This window comes from Balaenoptera acutorostrata, chromosome X (assembly GCF_949987535.1).
Source record: "Balaenoptera acutorostrata chromosome X, mBalAcu1.1, whole genome shotgun sequence".
Classification (NCBI taxonomy): domain Eukaryota; kingdom Metazoa; phylum Chordata; class Mammalia; order Artiodactyla; family Balaenopteridae; genus Balaenoptera; species Balaenoptera acutorostrata.
In genome coordinates this window covers 10,522,697-10,544,340 of record NC_080085.1, presented here as the reverse complement: position 1 = coordinate 10,544,340, position 21,644 = coordinate 10,522,697, and positions in this window count along the sequence as shown.

The window sequence follows — 21,644 nt, the reverse complement described above, 5'->3', positions numbered from 1 at the left end:
AGTTGTTGGCTAAGGGCTACAGTCATCTCAAGGCTCAAGTGGGGGAGGATCCACTTCCAAGTTCACTCAAGGGGTTGTGGGCAGGTTTCAGCTCCTGGTAGGCTGTCGGACTGAGGGCCTCAGTTCCTTGCTGGCTGTTGGCCAGAGGCCTCCCTTTGTTCTTTGTCTTGTAGGTCTCTCCATAGGCCAGCTCACAACATGGCATCTGACCTCATCAGAGAGAGCGAGCAAGAAAAGCCAGAGAGAAAGCAAAGTTGAAGTAACAATCTTTAGAATTTAATCTTGGAAGTGATATCCCATCACTTCTGCCATGTTCTGTTTGCCAACAGCAAGTCACTAGGTCCAGCCCTCACTCAAGGGGAGGGGACCACACAGGGGGTGACCACCAGGAAGTAGGGATCATGGGGGCCATTTTGGAAGCTGCCAACCACAGTGTAATGGTGCAATGTAGTGTGAAATGAAGACATTCACGTGGATTTAAGCAGCAAAGTGTTTCAGGATCACTGCTGTTTGCCAGTTTATTCCCAAACATCACCATCACACAGAAAATCAGAGAAATCGAGGCTAGAACTGTATATAAGAGGTAACAACTCCACCAAAATGCTTAAAATGACTACTGTTTTCTGGGATAAAAAAAAGCTTTACACGGTGCCTTTATAAGACTACAGTGAAAAACCTCAGAGTGAAAAAGGGCAGCATTCAATAAAATATCATATCTTACGTTGAGCAAAGACATTTTAAGGCTAGGAAAGCTTTCATGGTGTGAGAACACAAAGAAAATTTTGATTCCTTTTGGCTTTATGCATCGAACATTGTTTTAAGCATAATTCAATTGCATTTGACCTATTAAATCAGCGAATACATACCCACTTCTACCATATATACTGTTTATACGGAGCAAGGCAGCTTATGGCCCCAGACTCCCTCCATCGAAGACCAAAATTTTCCTCCACCTGCTGATGCAACGGCTCTTTACAAAGGAGCCTTTGTGTCCATGTTGCCTTACTAGGTACGTTACTTCCCTTGATTTCCTCTCTGAGATGTAGTAACCTGGTCTGGTTTCCTTCCCCCAGATATTTTTCTAGTAAAACAGGCTATTTGGGCTTCCCTGGTGGCGCAGTGGTTGAGAGTCTGCCTGCCAGTGCAGGGGACACGGGTTCGAGCCCTGGTCTGGGAAGATCCCACATGCCGCGGAGCAGCTGGGCCCGTGAGCCACAACTACTGAGCCTGCGCGTCTGGAGCCTGTGCTCCGCAACGAGAGAGGCCGCGATAGTGAGAGGCCCGCGCACTGCGATGAAGAGTGGCCCCCACTTGCTGCAACTAGAGAAAGCCCTCGCACAGAAACGAAGACCCAACACAGCCATAAAAATAAAAAATAAAAAATAAAAAATAAAAAAAACAGGCTATTTAAGGCCTCCTCCTGGGTCTGCCTCATTTTACAGCAGTGGTTCTCAGTGGGAGTGATTTTGTCCCCCAGGGATGTTTGCCAATATTTGGAGACATTTTTGGTTGTTACAATTTGGCAGGGGAGTGCTATTGGCATCTAGAGGGTCGAGGCTAGGGATGCTACTAAATGTTTTACAAGGTCACAGGACAGCTCCCCACGTCAAAGAGCTATCTAGCCCCAGATCTCAGTGGTGCCAAGGCTGAGAAACTCTGAGCTAGGGTCAGCGATTACTTCTTTTCCCACCCAGGGGGAATTTAACATCTCTTGTTCGGTAGGGAAGTTAATAAAACCTCAAGTTAACCTGGGTGCTGACCTTACTTCTCCCTGATTCTAATGGCTGGGGTTCCTGTACTCAACTCTCTATCTTGTTATCCCAGGGATCTCACACCTTGGATACGAGGTGTCTTGCTCCGGGGTAGTTCCTGCATGCCCAAACCTTGCCCGAGATACCAACTCAGAACCTAAGCTCTGAGATGTCAGACCAGGATCCTGCCGCTGATTCATAGGCAGTGTGAGCTCAAGCTGATATCCTTTGTGCCCTATCTAGCCACCCTCCTCATCACCACCTGCTGGCCCCTGCATACCACCCAACCCTTTCTGGACTCACTGTCAGTCCATCTTCCGGCCCACCATTCCCAACCCACCCCCATGCTCCTGCTATTTGCTCTACTTTCTGATGGCTCCTGTCTGGGGTCTACCAGATGTTCTATAGCACAGCTTTCTGAACTTCCCCGCATACAGTTAAGTGTGGTCTGGTCCAAGCTTCTGTTTTTTCCCAGCCTGGAAGTCTAGTTTCTAAGACCTCGCTTCTCCTAGTCTGGTCCTTCCTGTTGCCTGATAACCTCTTGTTCTGACCTGTGAGATAGATCCAGCTGCATGTTGTTATTCCAGAACAACCAATAAAATCATAGAAAATAAATTCATTAAATGGATGATGAGTGGTTTTATGTAGATAAAAATGACAGGCAGGAGAGCCTTTTGGATGAATTTTTCAATTTTCCAGAATTTTTTGATTGGGTTTTTTGTTTGTTTTTGAGCTACAGTGTAGGGGATCAGAATATGCCACCTCAAAATATGCCACTTTGGCTTAAGACTTATTTTGAGCTGAAGAAAACTGAGAAACAGCCGATACCAAAAAAAACTTTCTGCCCTCCCCACCATTTGCCTATAAGTGGGACATAAAATTCTACTTGTAAAGGTGTCTCCCTCTCTCATACCAGGAAGAGAAGGACAAATCTTAGATTCTTAATCACTGGAGACGACTCTAGATCCTTATCAGCCCAGAGACAGCAACGAGAGGAATCTACATAACAAACTTTACTAAATAACGGTTATCTTCCATTAGTTTTCCCCTCTATATTTACTTTCCCATAGTTTGCCACTCCTAAAAGCCTAAACCCCTTTTCTTTTTGCCTTGTTGCTTTTCTACATATTTACTGTTCTTTGTTAAGATGCTATATAACCCCGAAGCCCTAACCACCCCACTGAGTTACTCATCACTGAGTTTCTCCCACGTTTATGCACTGTGCTTGTGTTAATAAATTTTTTTCTCTTGTTAATCTGTCTTTTGTCAGTTTAATTTCCAGGGCCCCAACTGCAGAACCTAGGAGGGTAGAGGAAAAGGTTTTTTTTCTCTCCCCTACAATAGACACAACTGCCAAGTCGGCTCTGGTATGTTTAGGAAGCCTTCTTAAGAGCCCATTTTGAAGTTCACTATCTCAGTCAAAAAGAAGAGAGGAGGGTTATCAAAAGGCAAGAAGGAAGACTAGGAGAAATGATGACTACATGCAGTGTCTTCGATGGGATCCTCGAACAGAAAAAGGACATTAGTGGAAAAACTGGTGAAACCCAAATAAAGTCTGGGGTTTGGTTAAGTATAATGCACCAGTGTCGGTTTCTTCATTTTGACAAATATGCCACGGTCATGAAGATGTTAACCATGGGGAAACTGGGTGAGGGGTTAAAAAATAAACACAAAGGGGAAATTCGGGGAATTTTTATGCTCTGAAAAAAACCTTTCAAAAAGGTGTCAGGACATAGTTTTTGTTTTGTTTTGAAAAGGATGTGACTCCAAGACCACTTTCGTTTCCTCCCCTGTCCAGATGCCATCTCTTAGGTCAAGACTGTGAGGCAAGCATTTTCTACGAGAACCACATGCTTGGTCCCCACATGCTTCCTAACTCAGAGTGGTTTGAAACAGATGTTTCTAGGCAACCATTTTGGGACATGATCCATTTCCAGGCTGAGAAGCACACACACCTTCATGTGTATTTGTTAATGTCTTCCAAATACATCACCTTCTATTGTAGTAATAGTGTTCCATCACAAACATATCAAGTCCTGGCTTCAGTGGCCTCACAGAAGGACCCACTGTTATCAGAAAGGGTTGGCCAAACCCCTAGATGAAGGAAGATGTGAACTTCACTTCGTGGCACTTTCAGTGTGCGTGAATCCACGTAATCAAATACCCCTGTCTTCAAACATGATTTTTCCTTTTGTTCTGGATGGCTACTGCTAGGAAGTTTACCACTGCAGGGGCAGGTACGGATGCATTTGGCAAACTCATTATAGAGCAACTATAATGAAACCCTCCCCTTTGCAACCACCAGATTGTCAAACAATGTGTTGAACATGCTGTCTCCTCACTGTGACATTTTCCTGCAGCTAGGGAGAGGCCAAGCATAATTTTTCAAGGAGTAAACTTGCCAGCAAGTAAATAAGTACCGAGGGGCTTCCCTGGTGGCACAGTGGTTGAGAATCCACCTGCCAATGCAGGGGACACAGATTCGATCCCTGGTCCGGGAGGATCCCACATGCCGCAGAGCAGCTAAGCCCGTGGGCCACAACTGCTGAGCCTGCACTCTAGAGCCCACGAGCCACAACTACTGAAGCCCGCGTGCCTGGAGCCCGTGCTCCGCAACAAGAGAAGCCACCGGAATGAGAAGCCCACGCACCGCAACGAAGAGTAGCCCCCGCTCGCCGCAACTAGAGAGAAGCCCGCGCACAGCAACAAAGACCCAACGCAGCCAAAAATAAATAAAAATTTAAAAAAAAGAATATCCACAACTATCTGAAAACGCTATTAATATACTCTTCCCATTTCCAACTACATATCTATGTGAAACTGGGTTTTTTCCATATTTTTCAACCAAAACAGTGTTTCACAATGTATTGAATACAAAAGCAAATATGAGAATCAGCTGCTTCTATTAAGGCAGACATTAAAGAGATTGCAAAGATGTATGACAATGCCCTTCTTCTTAATAAGTCTTTTATTTTAGAAAACAGTTATTTTCATAAAAATGTGTTAACACGTAATGTGTTTGTTATTGTTATTTTAATGACAATTACCATGTCCAAATGCCTATTTCCCAGTATGCATAACATATAGGTGAGGAAAAAGTCAAAGGGTAAATGTCAATAGAAGGATAGCTCTGATTTATTTGAACTATTTAGTTACTAATAATTTAGCTACTAATCACAAATTAAAACACATTTTCAACCTTGAAAAAGAAGTAATCTGACAAGACTGGATCACGGATGGACTGCTGTTTGTTACATTGTCCTCTATATTTTCTACGCTTGAAATATGTCATGATAAAATAAAAGAAGCAAACTACGTTGGTAAATTGGGGAAATCGAGTGATATTCAAAGTGGGAACCAAAGGGTGAAGACTCCCAAACAATACAATTTTAATAAAATTTATTCTTTACCCACGTGCTTTCATCATTTTTCCCAAACCTATAATGGAATGAATGGACTTTGCTCTGGAAGCCAGGCCTCTCTTCCTCCCTGCCGGTTTTGTCTTTCCCCTGTCTACATTTATTCAGGGGAGGACAGCAGAGACCCCGAGATGCCCAGTTCCCACCAACCTGCTTGGGGGGGTCCTCCAGGGCATTCGTGACAGAGCTGCCTCAAGTCTTCAGCTACCCCACCTAGCACACACACTCACAGCCCTAGCGATTATTTTTACTGAAGGATTGACTGCTAACAGAAGCCTGCTCAGTTCAGGGGCAAAGATCTGGTTTCTTGGCAGTGCCGGCAGAAAGACAGTGGCGCCAGAGCCACACCCTCTACTCCGGACATTTCAGCTTCTGAGAACTTCCACCTGCTCCCCTCTACAGAAGTGGTCAAAGACATTTGTATTTTGTGCTTGGTGAAGATGATGACAGAGCTGATAAAAATGCAGCTCCAACACTTTCAGCTCTTAACCCTATGACTGTCCCAAATATTTTCTTAGGGAGTTTGTTCTGTTATACATGCAGGGTTTTATTTTAGGTAAAGTTAACGTATAACGAAACACACAGATCCTCAACGTACCATTCCGTAAGTCTTGACAAATGAGCACCACACCACCTAACCCAAACCCCTGTGAAATAGGTCACTGCTTTCACTCCAGAAATTTCCCCCTTGCCCCTTCCTTCCCAGCTCCAAATCACTACCCTCTCCTCCTAAGAGGCAATCGCTGTTTTTCCCATCTTGTTGAGCTTTGCAGTGTATCTGGGAATTGGGGAGGGAGGAAGCAAACTTCTGAGAGTCCTTATTCATTAGACGAGCTGTGGGTTTATCCTGAGGGGCTCTGCCCAGTCTCGAACTGGAGGCCAAATTCTCACAAGTGGGCTTTTGATTAAGGCCTAACTGAAGTCCATTTTCCCCCAAGTTGCTTCTGTTTCCATGGACATAACCCTGGCACTATATCCAGGAGATGTCAGTGCTTAAGGGCCAGGGAGGAAAATATACAGCTAAGTAAGGAAATCAAGACTCAAAGTTTAAAATCTAGCTCTTTTTTGAAACTTATCATTTTTATGTCTATGTTTTATAACAAGAGGCTACAGACAGGGGATCTAAATTTTAAGCCTATCCCCAACCTGGACCAGCTACGACCTTGGATAAATTACTTCCCACCCCTGAACTTCTTCCAGCTATAAAGTGAACATCGCTGTATTGATTTCCACTATGATGGGTAGCATAAATCTTGTAGCCACAGAATTGGGGCAATGGCTTGTTTATGTGCATACTCCAGCCTTCCTCAGCTTCAGGGAAAGAAAAAGTGATCCTGGTCCATGATGTCAAATGAAAGCAAACTCCTTCAATCACAGTACAAGAAGTACTGAAGAGCACGTTCAATGACAAAACTACCCTTGAACTTAAGGGCCACTTCACGGGGGATGACAGAGTTCCCAGAATTTTTTTTCATTACCAAATAAATCTGGTTATTTTATATTTCCTGCCAGACTACCTTTCAGATGTCATTAGTCAGACATGCAAAAAAGCAATGCTGCCTTCCCAACTCTGCTGAAGTCACTTCTGTATCGTTCTGTTCATTAGGATGTTCAGGAAGGATTCATTTTTATTTGGTTTACACAATAAAATAGCTACAAATGGTAATGATTCCCAAACAGTACTTTGTTCCCAAAGAATCACACACCAGAACACTGAGGGGGCTGACTTCTGTGGTGGGAACTCAGCTGGGCCGTTTTTTCTAACAGAAACCAGTTCTGCCTGGGAGGGAGCCATTCTCCTTGGCAGCCCCGGGAAAGGAGAGCCTCCTTTCTCTCCCTGTCGGAATCTGTATCCCCCGTGTGCCCTTTGCTTCCATCCCCTCTTTCCTAGTCCTCTCCAGCCCTACTTGAATCCTCGTAGAACCTCAATGCGAATATCCAAACAACATAAAAAGGGCAATCAAAAAGTCAAATAAGCGAAAAGGTATAGAAATCCTTTCTCTCCTCTCAGGCCATATCTGTTTCTGGGCGAACTCCAGGTTAGGAGACAAAGTCACGTGAACGCATATTTTATGCTTTTGGTGCCTCCCAGTATTGTGCAAACCTGCAGGGGTTCATGGAGAGTGTCCCGGCCTGAGATGGGGAATCAGACCCTCAGGGCACGGCTGGAACTGGAGAGTAGGAATGCTGAAGAGAGATTTAGGGGTTCAAGCTTCCAGTGACTGATCTGGGGCCAGTAACCCCCGTTCCCTGAGCTTCAGGATCCTCGGATGGAACTGGGAAATGAGGCCCCGCGTGCTTACAGAACTCATCTTAGACTTTAACACGCATAATTCTTACCTGAGGGTCTCGTGAAAACGCAGATTCTAATACACAGGGCCCTGCATCTCTCCCAAGCTCGCAGGGGATGCTGAGGCCGCCGGTCTGCAGAGCACACTTTGAAGGGTACGTTCTCTGGTCGGGCGTGCGGGAGGTGCTTGGCTTTAAAAAAAATCTCTTGAAATCCTCACAAAGTGCGATGAAGTTGGTGTTACTCCACGTAACGCGGAAAGAAACTTGGGCTCAGAGAAGTCAGGAGGACGGCCGGCGTCACACAGCTCCCCGGCCAATGAGGGGCATAAATTAAAGTGGTGCTTCTCCGAGGGGGCTCCTCAATCCATTAGCAGCAATGTCACCTGGGAACCTGCCGGCAGTGTAAATTCTTGGGCCCCAGCTCAGACCTACTCAATCAGAATTAGATCACTGCTTCTCAGACTTTACTGTGCACAGGAATCCCTGGGGATCCTGTTAAAAGGCAGATTGTGATTCTGCAAGTGCGGGGAATGGCATGAAATCAGGCGTTTTCCGCACGCTCCCAGGTTCTGCCGATTCTGCGGGGCCCAGGACCACGTTTTGAGCAGCAAGGAAGTGGATGATCTTTCCCTCCAGCGGGAATCATGTTGTCTGTGGGTTTTATACTTCACACGCAGATGGGGCCTGGAGAAAGAAGCAGAGAGTATATTCCTGAATTGAACTGCAGAACCGGCTCCAACCAGAACGCTTTGGATTCAGTCTAAAAATTCAAACACCAAAGTAAAACTCCAAAGACAAGATGGGCAGTTCCTTCAGATAGAAAATTCCTCTGCTGCCTTCAGCGCTGCCCTCAGAGAATGGAGATCTCTCTCCTGCAAAGACCTGGTCCCCTGGGATTCACAGCCTTGCTCCATCGTTTCTCTGGGTGGCTGGGGGAGGGGAGACCCTACCAGTCCATATTCTCTGTGAAAATAGCACATCCAACCAGCCAGTTGACCCTTACGGAAGAATACCCGGGCCCCAAAGAGCACGCACTTTCCTGGCGTTCCAAGTTCAGGTTCAGTAGAGAGGAGTAATGGTCAAGCTTGCAGTTTGTCACCTGAGTGATACCCAGGTCTGCTGATCCGTATGCTTGGCTTGGTGTGATACTTTCCCCCAAGAAAGGCCTTTCTCCTTCACTGGGATGAGATGCCTTGTTCCATCCACCTGAGCAGAGCCTCTAATCCTTCCCCAGCTAACACTGGATTTTCCTTCTGAACTCGCCGCGTCTCTCAACACTGTTTCCTTTGTAACACCAAGCCACAGACTTCGCAAAACCAGATCCATCAAATAATAAAAACCTGCTTTTACTATGACCTCCCTCTTTGGGACATTCATCACTGCTTACCTTGAAGACCTTGAATTTTCTCTTTGCCCTGATGGCTGGCTGCCCATTGACTTGTGTCTACTGATGATTCTGGGGGGTCACAGGGAAGGGGAGAAATCATTTTATGTTGGGTTGGCCAAAAGCTTCGTTCGGTTAGTGAATACGTTGTTCAATACAGTTCTTGGTGAAGATGAAAAGTGTCTATTTTTATTTAAGACCGAACGAACTTTTTGGCCAGCCCCATATTTGTGTACATTTTCTATGTGGAAACATGGCTAATCAGGTGTGCTCACCTGCCGGGGAGGGCATCAGCTGGGGACAGTTAGTAGGCAACACTGATGGTTCCTAATGCTCATCTGCCTCTATTTGTTTGAATTTCAGAATAAACTGTGAGGCTAGGATGTACTTCTCTTTATTTATTTATTTATTTAAAGAATTAAGTCCAGGGACTTCCCTGGTGGTCCAGTGGTAAGAAAAAAAAAATCCACCCTCCAATGCAGGGGACGCGGGTTTGATCCCTGATCGGGGAAGTAAGAGCCCATGTGCCACGGGGCAACTAAGCCCACGTGCACTCTAGAGCCCGCGGGCCACAACTAGAGAGAAGCCTGCACGCCACAAGGAAGAGCCCACACGCCACAACTAAAAACAGATCCCGTGTGCCGCAACTAAGACCGGATGCAGCCAAAAAAAAAAAAAAAAAAAAGTCCAGACCCTTTATTTGTTTATTTATTTTGGCCACGTGGCATGTGGGATCTTAGTTCCCCAACCAGGGATCGAACCCACACCCCTTGCAGTGGAAGCTCAGAGGCTTAACCACTGGACCGCCAGGGAAGTCCCAATACTCCTCTTTATTTTTGCATCCATACCTAGCACAGTATCTGGTATGGGGAAGAGCCACACATTTTTATTGAATAAATTTTTAAAACTTGAAAAATATTCTATAAGTTCTTACTATTATTGGATGCTGCCTTCATTTCCTTATTTTCCCTTAGCCACCAAAACATGTTGATGTTTCATTTCTAAGATGCTGTAAAATGGAAAGCATTCAAAGCTTGTATGTTATTTCAAGAAATATTTCTACAAGCATACCCTTAATCTTGATTAATTTTTATCACTTGCTCTGCATCTAAAACAGTCCTGTCCAGTGGAACTTTGGGCTGTGATGCAAATGTTCTAATGGACACAGTGCAGCGTGGGCCTCAGTCTGCTGCGATCTGGCATCACGGCTGGGTGCCCTGGTACCAAGAGCACAGTCCCTGGTTTAATAGACTGAGTAGGAATGCAGAACCTCTTTAATCAGGAACTTGACTGATGTGATTCCTCAAGACGAAAGTCAGATGCTAGTTGTCTAGGTATAGGGCAATTTTCTTTGACTACACTGCAGATCCACATGTAGTAGTTTGTACAGTAAGTCCCCTACGAATGAGCAAGTTCCGTTCCGAGAGCGCGTTCGTTAAGTCCAATTTGTTCTAAGTCCAACAAAGTTAGCCTAGGTACCCAACTAACACAATCAGCTATATAGTACTGTACGGTAATAGGTTTATAATACATTTGCATCTTTGAAAGTTCACAACTTGCAACTTGAAAGTTTGTATGTAGGGGACTTTACTGTATCTGTTAATCCCAAACTCCTAATTCATCCCTCCCCGTCTCTCAAGCTGTATTCTAACAAGATTGTCCAGTTGATTGGAATGGCCTTTCCATGAAAAAAGAATAATAATAAAGCAAGGATGTTGCAACCAGCGAATTCTCTCCAACATTGAAAAAGCAGACTTAAAACTCCAAATCTCCGAGTTCTTTACAGATTCTTAATAATATATTCTAGTCTTGGCAATGAATATTATCATAATATTAATATTGGAAAAAACTGTCAGATTTGCAACTAAGAAATGTTTGCAAAAATTCACACCAGGTCAGCAAGGTACTCACCAACACGGTGTTTCTGTGGCCTACTTCCACTTGTTATGATATTTCCGGTTATATAATCTTTCCCTAGAGAAAGAGGAGTAAGGTTGTGAATTAAATGTGTCAAGTAAATGGATGTGGGTCTTTCTCTTGATACGAACACTTCATGCAAAATTCTTTCCAGGAGGCATCCTTGGGAGTTCCTGAATTAGGTTACTGTATTGAAAGTTTTATTTTAAACCAGTTTTAATGTTCCATATTTAACTATAAGCTGCAGCCTTATCTCCATTATCTGAACGCCAGCAATTCTGATAATGAGAACAGTGTGTGTCATCAAAGTGCAAAATGCTAGTAGCTGCTCTAAGAAGAGGGGAGGGGCAACCAGTCTTGAATCAAGAAGCCCCCAACATTACCGTAGGAATTAAACACAGAGTAGCACGTGAATTTCAACATTTACCTATTTCTTGTGGAACAGGAGCAAAAATGTCACCCCTCATTTGAAATCTCCCCACATTCTCACAGCGGTTTGCAATCCGAAGGCTGATTCTGCTTATATCGGGGAGCAAGTGATGCACGTGAGCTCCACAGAGGACCACTGAGCGCAATCCCTCTCTCTTCTTTGAAAGAGAGTCTGATGGTTTGCAATGTATTAACTCCGTTCGATGGTGAATTGCTATTTCAGTCACAGAAGCTGGTTCTCAATCTCAAAGGGGGAGGATATGTCTTTATGATTTTTTCGGCTCAAATCAGTGTTTCATGTTGGACTGCTACATGAAACCATGAAAAAAATGAACTTGGAAAAATATCAAAAATGTATGCTTCACGCTCTTAGTACATTTCACTGCCAGATTTTACGGTGATATACAGTGATGGTTGTCATAACAACAGAGCAATCCAGGAACCACAATTATGCATATAAAGAAACTGACAGTGAGGGAGAGCTGGTCTGGTCAGAAATAACTGGCTTGTTCCTAGCCGTCTAGTTATTTCACCTTGTACATCAATTATCTAGATCTGGGCTCTTAAAATTGCTGCTCATCTACCTAAACTTTAGGTTCTGCGCTTTTTCTCGTGATTATTCCTAGAATATTTGAGCAGAAGAAGATCAACAGAGTGCGTATGTGTCAGGCTCCTTGATTTCAATGGCTTAAGAAATCGACATAATTGATGAGACAGCGTTGAAGCAAACCACATAATTAAGGAAAGGGGGAACCTATGTAATTTTGAATTAAATGTCATGAAAGACATTTATCTAAATGATTAGAGGATTGCTTTGGAATAAAATATCACACACATCGTCCACTGTAAGAAACATTACCCTGGGGCTTCCCTGGTGGCGCAGTGGTTGAGAATCTGCCTGCTAATGCAGGGGACACGGGTTCGAGCCCTGGCCTGGGAAGATCCCACATGCCGCAGAGCGGCTGGGCCCGTGAGCCACAACTGCTGAGCCTGCGCGTCTGGAGCCTGTGCTCCGCAACGAGAGAGGCCCGCGCATCGCGATGAAGAGTGGCCCCCGCTTGCCACAACTGGAGAAAGCCCTCGCACAGAAACGAAGACCCAACACAGCCAAAATCAATCAATCAATCAAAACATACGCATCTGATTCAAGATCCTCATTAAAAAAAAAAAAAAAAAAAAAAAAAAAAAAAAAAAAAAAAAAAAAAAAAGAAACATTACCCTGTCTTCCAACAAAATGGCTGATGGCATTTAGTATGTTGGCACGAGTGTGAGAGCTTATTTATTATTCTAAATGATTAGCAATAAAAATGCATATTCACAACCAGCTTACGGTAGGCACTGAGTCAAATCTAAACCATGGAACCATCATTTTCCTAAGAGGTTTTCAAACCAACAGGTTTTTTTTTTTAATTTTTTATTAAAGTATAGTTGATTTACAATGTTGTGTTAGTTACTGGTGTATAGCAAGGTGATTCAGGAATATATATATATATATATATATATATATTCTTCCTTGTTGTTTTTCTATTTTGTATAGACTAGTGTGTATCTCTTAATCCCAAACTGCTAATTTATCCCTCCCTCCCCCCACCTTTCCCCTTTGGTAACCATAAGTTTGCTTTCTATGTGTGGTATATATATACAATGGAATACTACTCAGCCATAAAAAAGAATGAAATAATACCATTTGCAGCAACATGGATGGACGTAGAGATTATCATACTAAGTGAAGTACGTCACACAGAGAAAGACAACTACCGTATGATATCACCTGTATGTGAAATCTAAAAAAAGATACAAGATATTTAGAAAACAGAAATAGACTCATAGACTCAAACCAACAGTTTTGAGAAAGATAGTGGAGTGCTTTTTCTAGTAAGGTTTCTAACTTTTCAAACCTATTAGTGAAAATGCTGTCTTCCACACACATGCAATGATTACACATTTTAGGCATTATGCAGCAGCTCTAACTTGAAGGCTGAAAAAGAAAAAGCTGTTGGTGAAAATTCACCTCTCTAATAATAGTAGCAAGCATTTATGAGGGACAACTCTGTGAAGATTCTGGGTTTGTTTTCCTCACCATTATATACCTACCGTGTAGTTCAGACCCTGTCTTATGGTAGGCACTACATGGTCAAGATAAACAACCTTTCAAGATAGTTTTCCAGCAGTAGAGTTCTGTGATAAGCTGTGTTATTTATCTATTGCTGCATAACAAATTACTCCAAAACTTGTTGGCTCAAAGCAATAAGCATTTATCATCTCACAGTTTCTGTGGGTTAGGAATTTGGAAGCAGCTTAGCTGGGTGATTCTGGCTCAGGGTCCTTTATGAGGTTGTAGTTAGGACACCAGCAGGGCTGCACTCATCAGAAAGCTTGACTGGGGCTGGTGGATGTGCTTCCAAGATGGCGCATTCACGTGGCTGTTGGCAGGAGTCCTCTGTGCCTTGCCATGTGGGCCTTTCCATAGGGCTGCTTGAGTGTCCCCACAACATGGCAGCTGGCTTCACTGAGAATGAGTGATTAAAGAAAGAGAGCAAGGAGGAGACCACAATGCCTTTTTATGACCTAGTCTTAGAAGTCACACGCCATCACTTTAGTCACATTCTGTTTGTTAGAAGTGAGTCACCAGGTACAGCCCACACTCAAGCGGAGAGGAATTAGACTCCACCTTTTAAAGGACGCAATGCCAAAGAATTTATGGACATATTTTTCAAGCAACCACATAAGCAAACTTTGGATTTCAGAAAGTAGTGGAGCTCTGGAAATCCAAGATCATAGAAAAACACAATTCAATTTAATTTACCAAAAGGAGCTAAAAACATGCCCACATTCAACCTGCCTACACTCTGATGAGTAATGTTAGGAAAGTTTGCATCATTCAAAGACTTTGAGTCCTGGTAATATTACAATATATCTGAATAATGTTGAGTTGCCTATTCAAATAATATTGTGTCTCTAAAATATAATTATAGAAGTGTAGCATTTTTCTAAAAGGATCAGGCTTACAATCAGTACCATTATTCATAGAGACTCAAGAAAAAGACAAATACTTAAAACAGAAAAATAATGTAAGGATAATTGATTAATATCTATAAATATCTCCCTTGCTCTTACCAGGTCTTCAGACAAATGGTGTTATTTTACCTGCAATTGTCACCTTCTTGCATTCTTAAGCTTACAGCACCCCCAGCCCCTGTTGTGTATTTTTCCAATCATGAAAAGCACCTTATTTAACCTTTGAAATAATCCAAAGCCAGATGTAAGAGGAAAGAAACTGGATATTTGAAACAATCAAGCTAATTATATTGTTCCCTAATAAGAAGATGAAAAAACAAGCATAGAGGTTAAAAATTACCCCAAAACACAAGACAAAGAGCTAACGGTGGAATCAGCTACTCCTATTCTGGGCCCAAACCCTAGATCTCTTTTTGTTTTTACCAATGGTATTTAAACTCACTGTTATTAGAGAAAAATACACGTTATCATAGAAAACCGGGAAATACAGAAAAATAGAAAGAAGAAAACAATCACCTCCCAGAATCAGCCGCTTTAATGATTGGTGTATTTCCTTTACATCTTTGATTCGTATAGATTTGTTACACTGTTGGGATCACATCTACATATTTTTACATATGCTGCTTTTTTTCACTTACTAGTAAAGCCAAACATTTCCTCAAATTATTGCAGCTCTTCATAACTGTTTTTGATGGCTGCATAATGGTCCAAGGTATTCATAGGCTTAACTTCTCCCTCTTATTGGATGATTGGAGTATGACAACAATAACAGTAAACTTTATTTACTAAGCTTGGGTGGGTGGGTATGTGTGTGTGTGTGTGTGTGTGTGTGCGCGCGCGTGTGCGCCAGGCTCTAAGTGCTTTAATTCTTACAACTCTGGAAGGTAGAGTTTTTTGGTTTTGCTGTGTTTTATTTTACAAATGGGGAAATCAAGTCACAGATTAAAAATGGTCAGTGTGGAAGACTGGATTATTGTCGTTAATTCTTCCCTCCCTCTGCCCTGTGACCTAGCATTGCAATAGTGGAGGCGGAGCCTGCATCCCCGCCCCTTGACTTTGAGCTTAGCCAATGGAAAGATTGCAAACTTGATTGGAGCTTTAAAGCTTTAAGGGTACCTGAGTGGTTGGGCTTGACCTCTGAGGCTCCTGTGATTCACCATGAGAAAAATGTGCCTCACTAGCTGCTGGTCCGAGGAGAATGAAGAAACACATGGAGCAGACCGAAAACCAGCCTGCATCCTGGAACCAAGCCCTCCTAACCCCCGGGGAATCCAACCAAGCCAGAGCTGACCCACAGAGCTGTGCGTGAAAAAAACAGATGTTTACTGCTGCAGGCTCCTGAGAATTGGGGGGTTGTTACGTGGCAATAACTAACTAACGTTATCAGTAACAACACATCCTTAGTCTGGAGTCCACAAATATCTGTAGTAAGCAATGGACTGTACTTTCCTTAAGCAGCCTTCATGAATATTCATTTTACCAACAAGCTTTTCATAAGAACTGTGCAATTATTAGAATTCAGTAACTAGTCTTCATTGCGGTATTTATAAGCAACATGAATCAAATTGAAAACGTTAATTTTGCATGGTTGAAGGTGATAAGAAAGCAAATCACTCATATCTATCACAAAATACATACAAGAGAGGACATTTTAATTCAGTTATACAAAAATTTAAAATCAAAAGCAGGTGACTTGGGAAGAAAACAAGAGGGAAATAACTTTGCTTTAGGCTTACCTTTTGCCTAGAGCCTACCTAGTTTCTTACTCCTAGATTTAGGATTTTTGATTACGACTGGTTGAGAAGGGGTTAAGCACGGGGCTAGAGCCAGTCCCAGCTGATGTTAAAGTAGTGCAGAATAAAAGACAGCAAGACACAAGGCAAATAGAGGCTGAGAAAGAAAGAAAGGAAAGAGGCTCCTAGCAAAGCCTCTCATATCATTCATTAACACTAGGATTTTATCCTTTGGCTATTATAGAAGTTGATTTTAATCAGGTTTAGTTCTCCCAATTTCCAAAGCATTTTTCATGTTTTCATCATATGGAGTCTTTTATAATATTTCAAAATGGATCTAATGTGAAATCCCACTGTTTGTGCAGCCGTAACTATAAACACCCTGACTCCGTAGAATTGAAATTATTCTTAGAATGCTAGAAATTCCCCTGGTGCAAGAGATAAGGATGATCATGGTATTTTGAAAAGGAAGTGTTTGGTTGGGTTATGTGTAAAAGAAAGACACACACACACACACACACACACACACACGGATCAAAAAGAATTCATCAAGAACCAGGAGGACACAGGTTTATTTTTTCCCAGTATGAATCTACATAAAGAGTCATTATTCTTGCGATGGATCAACTAATGTCAGTAGAGTCTTTCTTAAGATTTTTCAGGCCACTGATGAAAGATACAGAAATGATTAATAAATTTAGATTCATTTTATAAAGCTTTCTAGATGAGATTTAAAAAGAAAAGCTAATCTTATTCAAACTAGCAAGCACTGTTATTCAGAAGAACAAAGCCTTTTCAAACAACTTTCTGGTGGCTTCTTTTACACTTTATTTGAACTCTTGTTTTCATAACAAGCGGAAACTTTTATTATCGTGGTATTGTAGAAGTAAGTTTATTTCCGTTAAAGTCTCCTGTATTCCTGGCAAAGTATTAGCTTTATTGAAGTTGTCAGATAAAAATTCTTTGCCAGCTTGAAAAGTCAAACTCTTGTTTCATTTGGGAAAAAAATAACTCTCTGCTAAAAAATTTGTTTCTGTTTGTAACAGATAGCTTTAAACTATGGTTCTAGCATAGCTGTTGCAATTGGAAATGTTGGAGCAATGAGTGAAAGAGACATGCCACGTGTGAGTGTGGACTAGAAAATATGAGTATGCAAAAACATAGGTGGATTCAGTCACAGAGCTAGAGAAAGTGCTAGTACAGTGCATCATCCGGTTACCTACTCTTGCCTCCTGAGGCAAGGAAGCTTAAGGGCCCCATGGCCTACGTGGCCCCTTCCAAGGCAATGTGTTCACATGGTGGTATGTTTTCGTAAAATTTGCAAAAGTAATATATTTCCCCCACAACTAGTTAACACCACTGTCACTTTCCACTATGACTTCCCTTTCTTGTATCGGGTGGCACTAGAGATGGCCATGGCATTTTTGAAATCTGACTAAGGTGGAGTTGAATGAGGGAGAGTTTGATTTCAGTGGGATAGATCTGTATTTCATATTTAAGTTATTACTAGCCATCCTGATGTAGGAATGGCTTTCAAGACTACTTCTACAATCTACTGGGATGACTCCCTTGAAATTATGACATTGAGGGCCACAGGCAAAAAATATTAATGCGTGCTGTCACGCCTAGAAGCACCAGAAGTATGGAGTAGTGGAGGAGAGAGAAGGCTTGAAATACAGAAAGCCAGAAGGTAGTCTGTGGAACCCTAACCTTTCAGTCCTGAGACACGCAGAACTCTAAGTAGAGGATTTAGTTCTCAATAACCCTAAGTCACAATGGAAGTTCTTTCCCATCAGGAATAGACTGATAGCCCAGTGTACACAATTATAAAGGCATTATATCATGTGAAATATGTTTCATATGATATATATTTTCAAATATATGAAATATACTTTAATATGCTATAGATGTATTTCATTATAAATATAAATTTCATATATATCATTTCACTGTAAAATTAAACATATATAAGAAATATACGTGATATATATGAACTCAATAGAAATATATCATACATATGATATAGATTTGAAATCAATAGAAATTATACTGATAGGGAGAAATAAATTATAACTGAAAGATTCTTTGAGGTCATAACAAAATCAATAATACATGAAGAGGAAGAAATAAATTTTGAATAGAAGTGATGTGCAGACTCTTGGATTGTTTGCTAATCCAGTTAATAAAAAGAAGTAAATCATGTAAGCACATTTGAAGAAAATTAAATTTCTTGCCAATTTGACCAGAAATACTAATACTGACAATGATTAACACAAAAATCATAATATAGCGGTAAATAAGGACATCAGTGACAAATTGGTAAATGAGTGTCATTAGTTCAAAGAATGTTTCAGATTAGTCGCCGTGTAAAGAAACTTGAAATGCCCTGTATCTGAGAGCTTATACATGAAAGAAATGTGATAGGTTTTCCAAGCTTGACAACAGATTCTAAAAATTTACACGACAGCTTTGGCAGTGAATGTCATTTCAACTTGAAAATGAATTAGGAAGCTGAAAATCAATTTCTAAACTGTCGATGATTTTTTAAAAATTTAATCAATCATGCTAGACAGAAGAAAGACTTTCAATTTCTGCTACAGAAAAGAATTACAAAATCATAGTCATTTGAAGAGTTGATCAAAGAAAATGCAGCTAAAATATGTAAGAAAAAAATTATAGAGCTGTGTCAGGGAGTTAATTAAGATATGTCATTTTTCTAGATTTTGTGATGCTTTTGGTATTTGCTAACTTTTTAATGTTTGTAATATTTTTTCTCATTCTAAATACATATTTGAATTTTTGTACCTAATTTTGAACTTGTAGTGTTTTGTTCTTAAAAGGAAACCCCCAAAATCATATAGGTTTCCTGCCCGTCTAACAGGCATAAGTAGGCACAAGTGTACATCTGTGCATGAACACACACACACACACACACACACACACACACACACAGGCTAACATCATTACTGCTATGCCCCCATATTCTTGGTGACAGGTTTTGCTACCCACTGCAGACATTAGACCTCTGGGATATCACCTGACCCCAAGGGAGTTCTGGTTCACTGAGCCCTCAAAACAGGACGGGAGAAAACCTAAGAAGCTATTGCCACTAGAGAGACCACTGTGAACAAGGCTGGATTTGGCCCAAACGATCTCTAGGGAAGACTCGTTTTCAATCATGGGCACCTCAGGAGTTCCGAGCTCTTTCTGCAGTGTCTGGGGGAGTTAAGTTTGCTCAGATCTCAAGGGCACCCTGGAGGCTGTAGAATCCCCAATGGATCGGCTAACAAACTCCCCCTCCTGGCATCTTCTGGGCCTTGGAGGGCAGCCCAAGCGCCACAACTCCCCTGAACACCTGCAGGCCGCCAGCTCTGACACCATCTCACACTGGAGAATGAGTAGCTGCTCAGTCCCTGGGGAACATCAGTGGTGAGGAACCTTCCACTGGTTCTCAGGGGATTCGTTAATGGTTGCTTTGCAACAAGTTGGCATAACTCCCAGGTAACCCAAGGGCTGGCTGCGAAGGTGGTCTTGTACATGAAATACAACGCCAGGGAGTAAAAGAGCTCTGCAACCACTTGCTATTTGGCGATGCACCATGCAGCGCATGAGGGCCGGGAGTTACCCTAGGAAGGGGAGATGGTGAGCAGGGCAGTAAACTCCCAGGCAGGGGCACTGGTGACGGAGCAAAGCTGAAGGCACAGGGGGGGCACGGCACCAGTGGATGTCGCCCGTGCTGTGAAGGGACGTGCGATTCAGATCTCAGCACTCTCTCCCCATCTACACAGGCCGGCCCAGTTTCAACCCCAAGTCAACCTTGACACCAATCTCGCCTCCTTCATTAGTTATGAAAGCCAATCAAACATGGATAAGTTACAGTTTTGCTGAAAACTGGGGGTAACAAGAAGCCTACAACACACTGAATTCTTTGCACACATGCTGTAGGGACATGCTTTCCTTCAAATGTCTTCTTCCAACCCCACCTTTTCCTGACTCCGGCCCCAAGCAGCCTCCGTCCCCTTGCTCCTCCCTCTCCCTTCTCTAATATGAAATCTGATCACCGGCTTAACACTCAGGCCTCAGGACTTCCTTCTCCCCAGTGGACTGATAAAGTCTTTTCAACGTCTCCATTAAGACAGGTCTCTCTCTCTACAGAGGAATTCTGGTCTCAGCTGCTAAAACGATAACTGTTTCTCCATATGGCTACCTAGATAAAATAGGAAAGAATACTGCTGCTTGACCACAGATGTAATAATTGATGGTGTCCTGTCTGGGCAACATATATCATTATGACTCTCTGAATGGGATTTTGACTTTCATAAATCAATTTCAAACTTCAGATTTAGTATTTTCTCTACACAGGCCCGTTAAAGGAAATTCGGAAAATGCAGGCAAGTTGCAAGAAAAGAAAACTTTTCTTTTCAGCATCAGTCCATCCCTCGTATGACTCATCGTTCACATTTTTGTGAATTTTCTCCCAGATTTTATATCCACTGAACTGAGGTTTTGGTTTCTTTGTTTTTCAAACATAGTTTTAACCACACTGCATATACGTGCCTACATACTGCTTTGCAAATGTCGATCCTAAATATTTTCCACATTATCACATAAACCTCACAAATATCATTTAAATGTTTGCATGACAGACCCTCAAGTACATAGTCCATGCTATAGAGAACTCTGTTGGTTCTCTATAGCTGCTGTAACAAATCACCACAAACTTAACGGCTTACAATAACACACGTTTATCATCTGACAATTCCGGAGGTCGGAAGTCCAGCCTGGGTCTCACTGGGCTAAATCCAGTCGTGGGCAGGGCTGCATTCCCTTCTGGAGGCTCTAGGGCCTCAATCCCCCTTTGCCGGGTAGGTGACATATTCACAGGTTCCAGGAATTAGACATCTTTGGGGGGCCGTTATACTCCCTACCATACTTATCCATTTCTCATTCTTGGACTTTCAGGTTGTTTTCTCATTTTTCGCTATGATATATAACATTGTAATAAATGTCATCATTCGATCTACTTTTCCCTTGTTAGGTCAACCAATCTTTTCCAGGTACAGAAGGGAGAAACTGGAGAGAGTAGAGATGTTGGGAGCAGGTATACGGGATGCTGCTGGCATTGAAGTAGTGCGATTCAGCAAAAATAATACTGGGATTCTAGTCCGTAGCCCACCAGCACTGACTAGCTGAGCAATTTTAGGCAAGTCACATAATGCATCTGAAAAATTTCCCTGTCTGCAAAATGGGGAAATGACACTTATCCAGGCATTACCACAGGGTCAAATGAGATGATGTAAACTGTAGAGCCACTGCATTATTGGTGTTCATGGTGGTGATGACCATGATTATGATAATAATCAATGTAATAATTAAAAGTAGATCCAATAACATGGCATTATTATTTTTAACATTTTTACTAATAAGACACCTGGCCCCTCAAATCGTTTATCTTATCTAGATGGAGAAGGAAAAATCAGAAAAATAATTTTGGTAAGAATCGAGTTGAGAAAGAACACTGTGCTTTGAAATTTTAATTATTATTTCGAACGACGCTTCACCTCCTCCCTTATTCCCTGAAGTGGTCCTAGGGTCCATGCAGCTCTGCCATTGCACCAGGGCAGGCTTTCACTCTATGGTCTTGGCACTTGCTATTTCATCTTCCAAGAATGCTCTCCCCCCAGCACCTACTTGGCTCCCA